Source organism: Pleurodeles waltl, chromosome 1_2, assembly GCF_031143425.1.
Source record: "Pleurodeles waltl isolate 20211129_DDA chromosome 1_2, aPleWal1.hap1.20221129, whole genome shotgun sequence".
Taxonomy (NCBI): Eukaryota; Metazoa; Chordata; class Amphibia; order Caudata; family Salamandridae; genus Pleurodeles; species Pleurodeles waltl.
Genome location: NC_090437.1, coordinates 402,888,081 through 402,902,155, shown reverse-complemented (window position 1 = coordinate 402,902,155; position 14,075 = coordinate 402,888,081). Strand labels below are relative to the sequence as shown.

The 14,075-nt window shown below is 42.8% G+C and overlaps 1 protein-coding gene across 5 annotated transcripts in view; it reads left to right on the top strand.

Annotated features, from left to right (window-relative positions):
- LOC138300566 (uncharacterized) overlaps positions 1-14,075 on the top strand; it is a 960,785-nt gene that overhangs the window by 41,915 nt on the left and 904,795 nt on the right. The window lies entirely within an intron of this gene.

Genomic DNA, 14,075 nt, shown 5'->3' with positions numbered 1-14,075 from the left:
AGATCAAAGCGCCAACTGCAGACATCCAGTCGCGTGAGATGGGGTCAAAGTCAAAAGTTAAGGCCTACTGCATTAGTGTGCATTTCGGATACAAGAAGTGCATCGGGCCCAGTCATCGCTTACGTTCGGAGTTAGAAAAAAGTTTAAGGAAAAATGTCTCAGAAGGTAAAGTTCAGCGGGGCAAGACTGCAGGAGGTGTCCGAGGAGGGTGTGTTGTTGCTGGATAGCCGTGGGTTGAAAGATTTCTACGTTCCAAAGTAGTCACCAAAATGGAAAAACTTTAGTGGGGTGAAGCAGAGGGCTATAGCTGAAGACAATTTCACGAGGTTGGATACCCCTTTGGTGAAGGACTGCTGAAATGCAATTGCTGCTGCAAAGAAGAACATACTGGAAGAAGTCATGAAGTCAATCTGACCGGCGATGCAGGTTGGTCCCGGTCTCTTTCTGGTTCTCAGAGCCATTTCTGGCCAAATTCTGTACTCAGTTTTGTAAAATGTCCATCGGGCACCTTTAGCACCACAACCAAGAGTCCACGACTGATGGGACACCTCTTGGGGTCTCAGTTCTCACTCAAGCTGGTTCCAGCTGTGGTTTCAAGTTGGTCGGAGGTTGGTTTGTGCCTGTGGCTCTGAACATGAGGTCAGTAAACTAGCCCTTGGAGTCACTTCTGGTAGTCCTGGGTGTCGGTGTAGATGCAGGGCTCAACAGCAGGGCTCACCTCTGAGGGTTCAAGGCAGGCTTCAAACAGCAAAGCAGTCCTTTAAGGTGCAGTAGCAGTCTGACAGATGGCCCAGCAGGTCACAGTAGCAGTAGGTCCTCTAAGTGTTCTTTCGCAGGACTAGTAGTGAACTGAAGATAGGGCCCGAAGGCCCTATTTTTATGCCATAGTACCCTTCTTGAAGGTGCGAAAAGTTCCTGGAAATGTTCTTTGTATGTGCTTGGAATTTCCTGCCTCCCCTGCCATTGCTCCAAGCTGGCTGCAGTGACAATATAAGGTTGTTAAGCCCTAGTGGATGGTATACCAATTTACTAGGGACTTATAAGTAAATTAAAATTACCAATCAAGTGTAAGCCAATTTTACCATGCTTTAGGGATAGCGCACATACACTTTAGCACTGGTTAGCAATGGTAAGGTTCACAGAGTCCTAAGGTCAACAACAATGAATACAAAAAAAATGGGAGGGATGAAGGCAAAATGATTTGGGAAAAATCATCCTAAGTCTGACAGGTCTAAAAGTTTAACCCACCGCCGGTTGACTTACTACAGTGAACGCACACGAGTGTGTCCTTAAGAGTGAAATTTGGAGATGGGGCAGGTGCTCAGAGATTTTTAAGTTTTCAAGGAGAGTGCAACAGTGTTGTGTCCTGTCTCCCTCCTCTTCACGTAATATGTTAATTGTCTTGTGGCCTACAAGAGAGAGAGGGCAGAGGATGCCAACTTTTCTTTTAGTTGGATCAAGAGTAATACCAGATATGGTATATTCAGATGATGCTTTCCTCTCCAGAAAAGCAAATGGGCCTCAGAGGCAAATTAGATGTTTTTTTGACTTTATGCAATGTATGCAATGTTTGTTTTTCACTACAAATGTATTACCTATGGCCATATCTTCAAAACATAGTGAAACTGAATCATGTATATAGGGGGAGCATCATTTCAAAGCATAAATGATTGCCATATCCAGAAATGACCAGGGGCTGCTAAGGTGGGGGCGCACTGCCCCACTGGATTGTGGTAAAAGGAAAAATAAAATGATAATAATGTTATGTTATCATTTTATTTTTCCTGGGAGAAAGGGCGGTGCGGACATGGGCCGAGGGAGGTGGCCGGAGGAGGGCTATGTGCACACAAAGTGCACATGTCTGTTTGGCCAGATGTGTTGGGCCGGCCAAAAAGACATGCACACATTGCATGTGCTGTACCCAGCTGTATAGCACAGTCTAGCAGAGAACATGTCCAGGCTCTCATTCCTAGTCTGAGCGACGAAGCAGTCCACTCAGACCAATCGCGATGCTATTGTTGCTGCTGACAGCAGCATCATGACTGGCTGGGAGCCTGGGAATTTGGGAACAGGAAGAGGACGAGGATGGAGGGGAGACAAATGCATCTCCCCGCAGGTAAGCTTTTAAAAAAATAAATGTCGCCCTTTTCCAACTCCCCCCCTGCCCCTGCCCCATTTCCCCCACCCTGCCCTGCCACCTCCTTTGAGTGGCAGCCACCACTGGAAATTACATTTGATAGTCATTTATTCTGAAGTCTATAGTTGTATTGCAAGACTTGGTTCTAAACAAACGATGACAGTCTATAGAGCTAAATTTCTGCCCATACTCAACACATATGGGTTTGAGATATATAGTTACATAATGGCTACAACCTTACAGATGGAGTAAAATCGATTCCTTAGACATTAGTTGGGCCTCTCATACTGTACCACAGTGCTCCCTATGCACAACGGAGTGGGCCTCAATCATCTGATGTATATCAATAAATTAGTCCCTCTCTTGTCATGGATATCTGCTTGAGGTAATCAGGCATCATGCCCAAAAAGAGACATTTTTCAAGAATGTCTTCTTCTGATAAATGTTTCACAAAATACTCTTGATAAAGTATATTAAGACTATGGGGGTCATTCTGACCCTGGCGGCCGGTGGCCGCCAGGGCCACCGACCACGGGAGCACCGCCAACAGGCTGGCGGTGCTCCCGAGGGCATTCTGACCGCGGCGGTTCAGCCGCGGTCAGAAAGGGTAAACCGGCGGTCTCCCGCCGGTTTACCACTGCCCGTTGGAATCCTCCAAGGCGGCGCAGCTTGCTGCGCCGCCAAGGGGATTCTGACACCCCCTACCGCCATCCTGTTCCTGGCGGTTCGCCCGCCAGGAACAGGATGGCGGTAGGGGGTGTCGTGGGGCCCCTGGGGGCCCCTGCAGTGCCCATGCCAATGGCATGGGCACTGCAGGGGCCCCTGTAAGAGGGCCCCGATTGTATTTCACTGTCTGCTTAGCAGACAGTGAAATATGCGACGGGTGCAGTAGCACCCGTCGCACCTTCCTACTCCGCCGGCTCGATTACGAGCCGGCTTCATCGTGGGAAGGACGTTTTCCCCTGGGCTGGCGGGCGGCCTTTTGGAGGCTGCCCGCCAGCCCAGGGGAAACCTCAAAATACCCACCGCGGTCTTCCGACCGCGGTACGGTATTTTGGCGGCTCCCGCCGGGCGCGCGGTGACCGCGCCCGGCGGGAGTCAGAATGACCCCCTATATCTGGTTCAGGCTGCCCAGGTTAGTTTCACCTTATAATATTGAATAACAGAGAAACTGTGGGTAATAAACATTTTTCTGCAGATTTATAGTATGAATAAAGTATTTACAGAATTAGTCAAACTCACTGTAAAGGTTTGGTTGTCATTAAAACAAATTCTGGCATTAAGCTACATACTGTACAGGTGGGCGATCCTTTACAAAGGTAAGCGTTACCTTAACCAGCATTCCTGTCATTGCTCAAGTCCAGTGCATTGCACTGCATCAAAACTTTGTATTCCATTTTTAGCCAGAAACATTATTGTTGAAATCTGCACATTGTGCAGCAGATGGTGGATTGTGTGGTCAATGCAGCAAACACTTTCTTATGTCAATGGATTCTCACCCTCTCTGATGGACTGTCATTAAAAACCAACATGTTTTTTTAAAATCGTAATTCTTCTTTTTGCTGCGCAAAAGATACGTGCTGTAATTGTTAAGAGATGCTCAATTTAGAAGTTGCTTTAGCGCTTTGTTGTGATTTTCATTGTTTCAGCTTGCCTAATGAACCTTAAACTGTGTAAGTGTTTATGGTCTGGCTTGATAACGCAGCTGTCATCAGACAATTGTGTGAGCATCACTAGAGAGGGATTTTAGCTCCACCCACATGTTGGGAGCCACGAGGCCCATCGGGGCCGAGCCAGTCTATGTTTTGTTCTTGCCCCCCAAATCACAGGCTGAATTTTATTTCCTTTCACTTCTAATCATACGTTATGAAGCCCAGTGAAGTGCCACTCATCAGTTTCTAGCCTAAAGTATTCAGAATGCTCACTCAAACTGGAAGCTGAGAGCCTGGTTTCGGCTTGTGCAGACAGCCAATCAGGAGAAAGCTAATGGTCATTGTGAGTGATGGTCCAGCTCCGCTTGCGGGGCTAGCAGAGTTTTTGGCGAACCCTACGCTCCACTTGGAAAGCGGAGTGCCAAAACCTCTGATAGCTCCGCCGGCGGAGTGGCGCTCCCCCTATATATATATATATATATATATATATATATATATATATATATATATATATATATATATATATATATATAAAACATAGAAATTCACTGAAAAAAACAAAGGTTTTAGTTAGGAAATAACAGGCCAATCCCTGAGGTCAACCCTCTATAAACACTGAACCTTGCACTGTGCATGGCCTTCCCCCGTGCACAGCAGGGGTTGCCTGCAAAGCCTGACCTGCAGCCAGCCTTTGTGGCAAACCCCCTTAACAATCCAACCCTACTCTGCACACAACTGTTTGGCCATGCACGGGGGAAAGTGGGCCAAAGCCTATCCCTCTGGATGCGAGAATAGGTGCAAAAGGGTGTATCTGGTGGTGAGAGTGGCTGTGAAAGTCTCTGTCTGGTTGTGATTGTGCATGCATCAGTGTCTTAGTGGGGGCACCAGTGTCCGTGCAGGTCTGTGACTTGGTGCATGAGGGTGTCAGTGGGTCTGTGAGTGGGAGTGTGAAAGTCTGAGTGGGTCTGTGAGCGGGTGCATGTGTGGGTCTGTGAGTGGGTGCATGAGGGTCTGACTGGGGTTGTGAGTGGGTACACGAGGGTCTGAGTGGGTCTGTGAGTGTGAGAAAGAGATTAAGAGAGAGAGAGAGAGAATAAGAGAGAGTGAGAGTGAGATAGAGTTTTTTTTAGGCTTTGATGGATGAAATACTTAAAATTAGATATTTCTGCACAAATTGAAAAGAGAAATGTATTTGTCAATTAAAAACAGTAAGAACACCTTTCAGTATGAGCCTTTCCAGTTGAAAAAAGTAGGGAAATGACCAGGGATACACCTGGACTCCAATCCTCAACACTCAAAGTGAAGGTCTGTGATCTTCACAATTCAGCTATTCTTTATATATATATATATATATATATATATGTATATATATATATATATATATTAGCTCTTTATGGGCTATCTGGGATCCCAGGGGGAGGAGGGAGGCCTCAAAACCTCCCTCGAGGTCCTTGGCCATTTTAAAAAACTTGATTTTATTATATCTCGTGTACGGACTATGTGGGGCCACAGGTGGAGCCTCAAGGCCTCCCCTGTGGTCCCATTGCTCCAGACATTAAACAGCAGCTCCCTGGTCACTGCAGCAATGCTTACAACTCTGTTCCCTGCATGCATTCTTGTGTGCAGGGAACAGAGATGAAAACTCCACTTTATGACAGCGGGCCTGTTTGGCGGACCCCCTTCCTATTATTTTGGGGTTGCCCAGGAGAGGTGGTGGCCCCTAGGGCTGTGGGTGAGGCCGACAGGCCTCCTCCATACAATTAAAGCATTTTGACCCAGGGAGGTGGTGGTCCCCAGGCTGTGGAGGCCTGGGAGGCTCCCCACATTCGAAATTATGAATGCCCCCAGGACCTGGCCCACCAGGGGGCGTATTAAAATACAAGCAAAAGAGCCCGCCCTTATTTTATTGAATGTTTTGCCACTAACTCGTGAATATCGCGAATCTATGGCAAACACATAAAAAAATGCTTATTTCCTCTGGGTCCCCACCACCAGAGCTTAGTGGGCAGGGTGTTAACACCCTGGCCCCTTTTCTCTATTTTTGCATTTTGTTCTGGGTCTCGGGTGAAGCCGAGTCCAAAGATGGCTGCCAACACTTCCTGGTTTGAAGTGTTGGCAGACAGTCAGAGCTGTGTATTTCCCTGCACAAGCTCGTCTTTTTCACGAATGCTTCGCTGCCAGAGATAAAGAAAATTGGATTTCCCTAAACTTCTCAAAAACTACTGAATGGATTTACACCAAATAAGCAAAAGCACAATCTGTGTACCGAAAGCTATGTTTTTGCCAAATTTGATGTAATTTTGTCCAATGGTTGGGCTGTATGTGTGTCTAAAGGTCCTAAGTGCATTGACATGGGAAACAAAATATATATATATATATATATATATATATATATATGGTGTCGCCAATGAGTAGCTCGCCAGTGCCCTGCGAGTAGCTCTCCTGTATGTGCAGCCCAGGCTACTACTCTAGAACTTTTGCTTTGTTGAAATATATGTATAAAAAAAATTCAAAAAGCATGAATTTAAAATGTAAATATGTTTACTTTCAGTAGTCATAAGGTGTTGTTTGGAGTACAATGGTTGATTACTCAAAATATATTTAAAACTATTATTTGAGATGGAGAGATTGATTACTCACATTATTACCTTGGTGCCAGACGCATTGCAGCAATGTCTGTAATGTGTTACCCATTTAGAGACATTCTAAATTGATAAAGGTTTTTGCTTTACTGCTGGCAACTCCACCTAAGGCACTGATGTGATCACTGCTGACAATCTTGGATGGTGTGGCCACTACTATATCACTGACATTAGTAGCTCTGGATGATGTTTATTGACCACAAGTAGCTCTTGTTAAAGAAAAGGTTGAAGACCTCTGATATAAATATAAATATATATATATATATATACAGGGACCTTATAGTTAGGAAATATGAATATGAACTCTTTTTGGGATTCAGTTGAGTCTGAGTTCCAAAATAGCTGCAAATACAGCCAATCAGATCTCAGCATGAGATCTGTTGGATCTGTGGAGGATCCGCGTCCCTAGGTATCTATATTTATTTTTCGTTCAATATCTTTGAAACTACTCAATGGATTTACACCAATTGAAAAAAGCACACTTTCTGGACCAAGATCTAGCTTTCTCCCAAATTTGCTGTAATTCCGTCCAGCAGTTTGGGGTGTAGTGGTGTCTAAAAATCCCTGTGGGATGAGAAATTCAATGGGGAAGAAGTGTTTTGGTACGCCCCATTTTTCTTAGCCCACCACTTGATGAAGCACCCTGAAACTTTCAAGAAAGCAACTGAAGTGAGTGTCAATCTAGTTTGAAAAACTTTAGTTTTCTCATCAATGATTTTATTGTCAAATATTGAAGTGATAATATCAAAGATGCCATAGAAGATGTCATCAGTGATATATGTGGAGTAATTAGCTGTTCATGACGAACGCACAAGTTATAGTTACTTTAGGGTGCGAGTTATAGTTACTTGAAATAACTGTAACTGTTGAATTTCTATGGTTTTGTACGAGTAAATTCGGAACCTTACTGTAAACTCCCTGTAACCTTTGTTTTTTTCAGTGATTTTCTAATGTTTTTTAATGTAAAGTAATTTTAATTATTATGCGTTAATCCAACCACAGCGATGCATGGCTTTGGCAGTGTGTAGCAGTGGTAGGCCGCAGGGCCTGGCCTGTGGCTAGACCCTGCAGCCAAGCCCTTATAACCACCCAACCCTGCGCCTTTGGCCGTGCGCAGCAGGGTTTGGCCACAGGGCCTGTTTCTGTCAGTGGATCTGTTAGTGGGTGCGAGAATGTCTGAGTGGGTCTGAAGGTGGGTGTGTGAGTCTATGAGTGGGTCTGAGTGGGTGCATGAGTGTCTGTGTGGGTGTGCGAGTGGGCACATGAATCTATGAGTGTATGTATGAGTGAATGAATTAGTGTATGAATGAGCCTGTGAATGTTTTTCGCAATTTTTTTTGCATAGCCTTGAATATTGCGTATGTTGAAGAAAAATCATTTTAAACCCATAGTTTGACATTACAACACCCTTATCTCACACCCCTTGGGTCAGGGTACCTCCACCCTAACCCCTTATTCCACTTATTTCTATTTTCAGCCCTAGAGACCCTCTCCGATAACATAAAATGGCAGCTGCAACTTTCTAGTCAGGTTGTGGCCAGCCAATTACATCGCTTCTATTCACATGTGCATTTACGAATATTTGTGATTTAGTCATGGCCAGATATGCACAAATTTATTTTCCCTTTAATATCTCCAAAACTACTGGACAGATTTGCACCAAACAAAAGAAAACATAATTTGCGTACCAAAAGCTAGCTTTCTTCCAAATGTGGTGTAATTCCATCCAGAGGTTTGGGCTGTAGTCGTGTTCAGAGGTCCTATGGGAATTAACATGGGAAATACAACTTTTTTTAAATCCCTTTTTTCTCAGCCCCTGCTTGACGGATCACCCCAAAACTTTCTATGCACAACAAGAATCACCAGCACACTTTTTTGGAACGTTTTGTGAAGATTCGTCAAATGGTGCCAAAGATATAGACAAGTCAAAATATGCTTTCTCTATGAGCACATGGTCCTAGCTATAACTACCTACTGGCAACTGTAAGTAAGCTTTGAAATATACACCAACAGCCTAACCATGCACCCCCTGTCCCTGAGAGTAAATCTGAAACAGACTGGTCATCAGTGACCAGGACTGGTAGTTCTGAATACTGGCAACAATTTGTGCAGAAGTCACATATTTCTTACAAATCAATGTAATATTACATCACACTTGTGCATCGTGAAATCTTCTCCAATAAAAAATCATGTCTTTTGATTCATGAGATAATTAACGTTTTATATTTTGAATGGGATCAGCACTTAGCTAGTGTACTAAAACGTCTGCCGTTTACGAAGAAATCAGCATTTTGTTCTCTCCTGGGTTCTCAATAATACAACATATGCAAGGGCGGATTTACTAGCGTTTTGTACAAAAGTAATGCAGACCAGCTCAAACTTTCTTTTTGTTCTTTACTTTCAAATGCAAAACTTGTTTTACGCTAGAAAGTTGCCTAAAAGTAACGCAAAGCAGCACCTAGCTCTAGTTTGCGTTACTTAGTGCCAAGAGTGTGTTCTATGGGTGGTATGTGGGTGATCTCATGCAACCACTCATGGTTTTTGAAGCAAAACCCTATCTACCAAAAATGTGGGACAAGGTTTTGCATCAAAAAACAATGCCATTTGAAATCAGTCATTAAAAGGAGACATGCTTACATTTCTCTTTTCTTTTCTGACTTTACATTTGTGCTGCACTGTACAGCACACATATAAAGTAGGAAAAGTTTTAAATGTAGTCTAAGCAACATAGACTCATCCACTCACCCTTGCATTATGGCTCAAATGTTTGTGCATGATGTTCAGCAGCAACATTTTGTGGCAGTGTTGGGGAAAGGAGAGGAGAGAACCACATCTCTGGAGATATGGTGCTCTCCTGCTCTCTTCTCGCGCAATGCAGAGCAGCATTTGTATTTTTGGCTGCTGCGTTGCATGGGAATTAGGCAAATCTGGCTCACAATTTTAACTCATTTTAGTTGTGCATGTGCATAGAATTTTCCCAGTGTTTCCCTTGTTACTAAATAGTTGGAAACAAAAATATTTCCCTAAATTCTTTCTCCTACCTTCTCCCGCACCATCAGAGTACTCTGCCCCACTTATCAATGGACTACCAAATAACTTGCCAGGTGACTCTGGGGCTGTACTTCAGTATGCAGATCACCTCTTTTCAACGTAAGTAATACAGGCTTGTTATGTAGGTTAATGGCTCATTTTGGAAAGTGGAGAGTACTTTCACCACCACCAATAGTAATAAAAGAACTAGGTTCTATTTTACAACTGTGCCTGCAGTATGAAATTTGCAGATATAACCCCACATTCTACTAGACAAAGAGCCTGTGGTTTAACTGACTACTACACACAGGCAATGAATACATTTTCAAATAACACCAAGTTTATTCATCACTGCAAGATGAACCTTAAACATGTTAAATTTCTGACAAAGTTAAGTCCTGATTTAGATATTGGCGAATTAGTTACTCCATCACAATGGTAATGGACATCCAGTCCACCAAAATATTAATCTCATAAGATATAAATGGATTCAAATTACGGCGGAAGGGGTATCCATTACTGGTTATCTTGTGGGGGAGCTCTGCAGCTGCACAGCACAGGCAAGAAAGGGGGCTTGGTAAATCAAACTGAGCTTTAAAGAGAACAGTACAGAAAAGAATGCCAGCCAGGCCTATCCCCTCACCCTATACCCACCAGACATATGCCAGGCCTATAAATGCAATTTGGAAATAGTCTGGAGGGGGAGTGTTAATGGAAAAGAGCCACACCAGTAGGTTGATTTTGCCAAGTCTTACTTAGCTTGAGAGATATCCTCCATGATGGATTTTTTGAAGTACAGTGCTTTGTGGGACAAGAATATTCCACACTTTGGAGGAAGCTGTCATACTTTGGGTGGCACTCTGCATTTCATTGGACAAGAGTGCCCCAATGCTTGTTCCCCCAGACCACTGATTTAATATGTGAGAGCTGCTTAGCAACTCAGACCTGCTGCCTGAAACCAATAGGAGAAGAAGGATCTACACCCAAAGGGCCGCTCTCTGAAGAACTGCCCCTGCTGCACACTGGGAACTATAGCCCTAAGGACTTTGCCTTGCTTCCAAAAGGATTAAGGAGTCGACTACATGAAAGCAACAGTTTAACAGAGCTTTCTGCACAATCTCCTTCAAGAAGTCCCCAGCCTCTAGTGTGTTCAGTGAAGGTTTAAGGATTTGGTCAGGTGCATTCTGGGAATTGTAGTCCAAACTTCCAAGGACCATCTCAGAGCTTCTAGATGCTTGGATTTATGTTCTGGAAACTTTGAACCCTCAAGGGGAACTTTAGGAAGAAGCTCCTGAAGTTTGGAGCAACTTTTGTAAAAAAAAAAAAAACATAATGTGACCGACCCATTGATGAGAGTCAAGCCGCAGCTGACAAACCATGACCTGGCCTGAATTTCAGGTTTGTTCCACTGTAGCTCTGGAGCGTTTCCCCTTTGATGAGACTTCCAGGAGTTGACCGGGAGCTCGCGCTAAACCAAGTCGATGACGTTACATCCCAGCCTAATGAGGAGCCTCGCCCGACAACAAGAAAAAAATCGACTAAGTCCAAAGATAAAATTTTGACTGAGGCCTCCTGCTCAGTGTATCAGAGCAGGGCTCCATTGCAGTGGGCCTCAAATTGTGACTTAGTTTTGGTCTAACGCGACCAGATGCCCCCGCTTGGCGCTATTAGCTTTTAAGCTCTAGAAAGCAAATTTCTTGATTTAATCTATAAAAATTAATCTCCGGTCCTGTATATTGGATTTTTGTTGTTTTGGTGTCCTTTTAAAACTAAAAGTATTTCCTAGTTTTATAAATTTGTGTGGGATTTTTATTATGTGCTGTGTCTTATTTATTCACTGCATTGGTGTGTTTAAATGCTTTACATACCTGTCTCCTGAGTTAAGCCTGCCTGCTTGCAGCCAGCTACCAAGGGTTGAGCCAGGTGCTAATGTGTTGAGACCTTGACTGGACCTTATGTTGGGGTGGTGTCCTTATTTCTAGTGGTAGGTGCATGTTTATCCCTACTAATAATCCATCCTCCAAAAAGTATTGAACAGTTGAATGTCCTTTTTGAGATAATACAATATATGTTGTTTTTACTGTTCATTTTAATGCTGCCTCCTAGTTTCTGTTTCTGTCTTTATGACACCTCATATAGATGCTTGTTCTAGCCTAGTTGAGACTTTTTAAAAATATTTTTGGCATGCACTCCTTCTTGTGATCACAGTGAGACAGATCTATGATGAGACAGTTCTGTCATCAAGGCATAAAAGTAAGTACTTCACCAGCTTTGGGCTGGGGGGCTTTTGTTCCATTATTTGCATTTGTATACCACTTACTACCATGAGTATGGTCTTTTAACACAGTGAGAATCTGGGTAACGTTTATGGTTATGGGGTGTCCTTTGACTGGAGTCAAAGTAGTTTATTGACATTGTATTCAGGTAGTGTTTCATATTCTTTAGAGGTGTGTCATACTGGACAGTTGCAGGCAAGATTACAACAGACTGGCTGTGCGTTATAATGGATAGTAGTGGCTAGTTCCTATCATTGTCATGGCAGCCCTATTGTCTATGAATGGCAGCAATATTAACGTAATCTGATTTTGATGAAGTAATCTCCAATGGTCTCTCAACATGCTTGCAGCTGTAGCAAAGATTGTTGTTTGTCTGTTCATTCCTTATTTTGCATTACTTTGTCACTGCCTCCCGCTTTCTATGACTATCTTGCCTTTTCTTGGATCTCTCCCAGCGACCCAACACTACAATCTAGAAAACATGTTATGGGTCACAAAATGTGGATGTGATATTGACATGTATTAGGTACATATATTTTTGTCAGAGATTAAATCTTACATTGAATTGATGTGGAAACCAGTTTTACAATGTAATTCTTTGCAAAAATGCACCACTTGCCGATTTCACTATCTTTTAATCCATTCCAATTTTTGCCATTTCATGTTCACTTATAAGCAATTTCTCAAGAGATTCTACTAGGAGACTCTCCCAATAGACTTTAAAGGTTTATTTCAGCTTTATCAATTTTTAGCCATTGTTATTGCCCCTAGGGAGCTTTGAACTTCATAATTTGCCACAACGTTCATGAAAACTCCATTGGTGGCATACTTCTATCCTCCTTTAGATTTATCTTTGAACTAACTTTTGTTTGGACTCAAATATTTTGAAAGCACTGTTGGTCACATGTTTTGCCGAAGAAGCCTTGGCACAGAATAATACGATGCTAAACAAATTTGACTGGTACCACTGTGTGCTTTGAACATCTTACTAACGTTGCAGCACGTTTCAAAAACCGTCGAAGACAGAACCCCTACTCCAGCACCACAAAGCCCTCCTTTCATATTTTCATTAGTGAGGACCTTGCCCCCAACGCCCCCTGAAAAAAGTCCTGGCTTTCGCACTCCCTTTTAATATAATTTTCAGCTCACAGCTTTTCTGTGCCAGGTTTTTTTTTAGACCAGGAAAGCTGGTAATGCAGCTTTCATAGCGAGCCACTATGCACCCCTTAGGCGTAAACCACTCCTTATTTTGTATCCTGTGAAATATTGAAAGATCCTGTGGACTGAATAATTATAGAAATGGTATTTATATTCAACCATATCTAACTTTTTATTTTTCTGTCATCTATGATTTCTCTTAAAAGGGGTTTGCCCAACTATTATGCTCCTTTTGTGCTCGATCCTAGCTTTCAGGCTTGTATAAGACACGTCCGAAATGACTTCCTTAAACTTCACAATTTTTCATTGGTGTCAACTCACACCACATCACCGATCCGGGTTTCTCGGCCCAACGTTGACTATTGTAAAAGTCCCAACCCCTCCACGTTTTCTTCCCCCCCTTAAAAACGTGTGTTCTTGGTCTCTGTAAATGTAAATATATAAATGTCTTCGTTGCAGTTCTGAGTGTTTCAGAAACCTGGGGAATCTTTCTTGGAGGTTGCTTGAGTATGAACAAGGCTTTTCTACCTTTTCCCTCTATAAGATGCTTGATATTATACAGGTATTTCTTTCTCTTCCACCGAGTTTCAGCACATTGCATGTGTCTGAAGCATCCTGTTTGATGCAAGGCTCAAAGGTAATGCATGCGACTAGTGAGACTGGTCGTGTGGCAGCAGTATGTACTACCAACGGCTGAGACTAGGTAATAATGCACTCAGAGTACTAGCTAAAAGAGAGTAATGTCTGGCAGAGTACAGAAATTAGTTTAAATTTGTTATTTTAGTCTTTAGGAGAATACTGGGGATTTTATAGGAAGTGGTGCTGGAACAATTCGCAGAGTAAGGGTACTGCCATTAATGTTATATCACTGAAGTTATTCAGATTGTGAAAAATCCAAGAGTCACACAAAGAACAAGTGTAGCAAATGAGTCACACCCATTCAGAAGGAATGTGGTAATGGTGTGTGGTATACAGTCAATGGTACATTTTGCTGCACACTGTCGCAATTTCCAATACAGCATCCTTTAGATTGAGAGGGAGCTTAAATTTAGAATATGTGACATCATGTGCTAATGTGACTATAAAAATTGTTTTTTTCTAGATGTTATCTTTAGTTCCTGAGGCTGAAAATGTTTACTTAGAAAATTACAGAAGTATTGTTAGTAAATCAATTTCAGAA